The sequence below is a fragment of the Atta colombica genome, unplaced genomic scaffold, assembly GCF_001594045.1.
Source record: "Atta colombica isolate Treedump-2 unplaced genomic scaffold, Acol1.0 scaffold145, whole genome shotgun sequence".
Classification (NCBI taxonomy): domain Eukaryota; kingdom Metazoa; phylum Arthropoda; class Insecta; order Hymenoptera; family Formicidae; genus Atta; species Atta colombica.
Window position 1 is genome coordinate 1,052,938 of NW_017259234.1, and position 1,510 is coordinate 1,054,447.

Here is a 1,510-nt window from a genome sequence, read left to right on the forward strand (position 1 = left end):
ACATCCCTTGACATTTCGAATATTTGCAATGGAAACACCAAAACTCCAATTGTCATCGTCTCTAAAATACTAAATACTAAATTTTACTTTTTATGTGATTTTAGAGCGAAAAGACGCGCCACAGATTTCTGTGCCAACCAAATTGTGAAAAAAACATCGAAAAAAAAGTGAAAATTAAGATTTCCATTTTTTATTAAGGTTATATTATAAATTGAATAATTTTCATCGAAAATTTAAGGTGAATATATGTACTGTGCTCCATTTTTTATGTATTTTCATAATGTAAAAAGAATTCCAAACAAATCATGAACTGAATTTTTTTTCAATGCCCTTCTAAACGTCAACAATTTTGTAGGTTGGACACTTTTTTCTTTGTAGGTTGGATACCTATTTTTTTTTCATTTTTCACGATACGACGCAATTGTTTATGATTTTTTGTTCGGAATTCTTATTAAGTGAAATAAAAAATGTTTTTATTGCATTTTAATTTTAATGAAATTTTCGGTGATTTTTTTTCCAAATTGACTTCAAAGTTAGGGTTAGATTAGGTTAGGTAATGATTTGCTCAAAAAAAATGCCTGACAAACTCACCAAAAATAACTCCATAAAGTGCCATGCAATATAATCGTTCACGCAAAATGTGCCGATATACGTTATAGTGTTTACCTAAATTGCGATTCCGATATGGACTAATATCAATATGATGTCATTTCATTAAAATTTTCATTCCAATTTTTATTAATTTTTCCTCTTCAAAGCCTTTCATTCAAATTTTCATTTTTTTATGTTCAAATCAACTGAGACCAATTAATAAATTGAAGAAATTTTATAAATTTTGTAAACACTGTGTTTTTACTTGAATTTTTGTGCATTTTTAGCGTTTTTTGGGGGGGTGTCTAACTTACATTAAAAAATTTGAGGGGATCGTTTTTGAGCCCTTTTTGAATTGGCTATAAAAAAATCCACTAAACCCAATGATTTTTTTGTCCACAATGTAGCTATTAACCTCAGCTTTCAGATATACACAGTATCTTGATATCAACGATATATTGATTCTCATCTGAGTATGAGTAAAAATGCTAAGGGTGTCCAACCTACAAAGAATTCCCCTATTAGTTAGTTGTTACTAGATAAGAGCTCTCAGGGGAAAGAAAGATTATAGAATTAAATGCGGGGTTGTAGAATCACGATATATCATAATATAGTTAATGCATTTTAGAAGCAATCAAAAAAATACTCTTTGACAGTCTACTTATACGTGATTACTAATCATTATTTATAATCAGTATTTATTGCATTATTATAAAAGCTGCATTCTAATTTTGCAGGTAGCAGAGTTTTACAAATGTGTATTCTTTACGCAATTTCAAAAAAATATATATATTGATTTTATAACTTCAGCGTCTAACTTGGAGGTCTTAAAATATGCATATAAATGAATTTGACTTTCAAATTATATAATCGAATTAAATTTATAGTGAAATATGTATTATATATATATATATATTTT

At 27.6% G+C, this 1,510-nt stretch overlaps 1 protein-coding gene across 4 annotated transcripts in view; it reads left to right on the forward strand.

The window, feature by feature from the left end:
- LOC108685072 (long-chain-fatty-acid--CoA ligase 5) overlaps nucleotides 1-1,510 on the forward strand; it is a 44,663-nt gene that overhangs the window by 40,466 nt on the left and 2,687 nt on the right. The gene's annotated exons all lie outside the window — the stretch shown is intronic.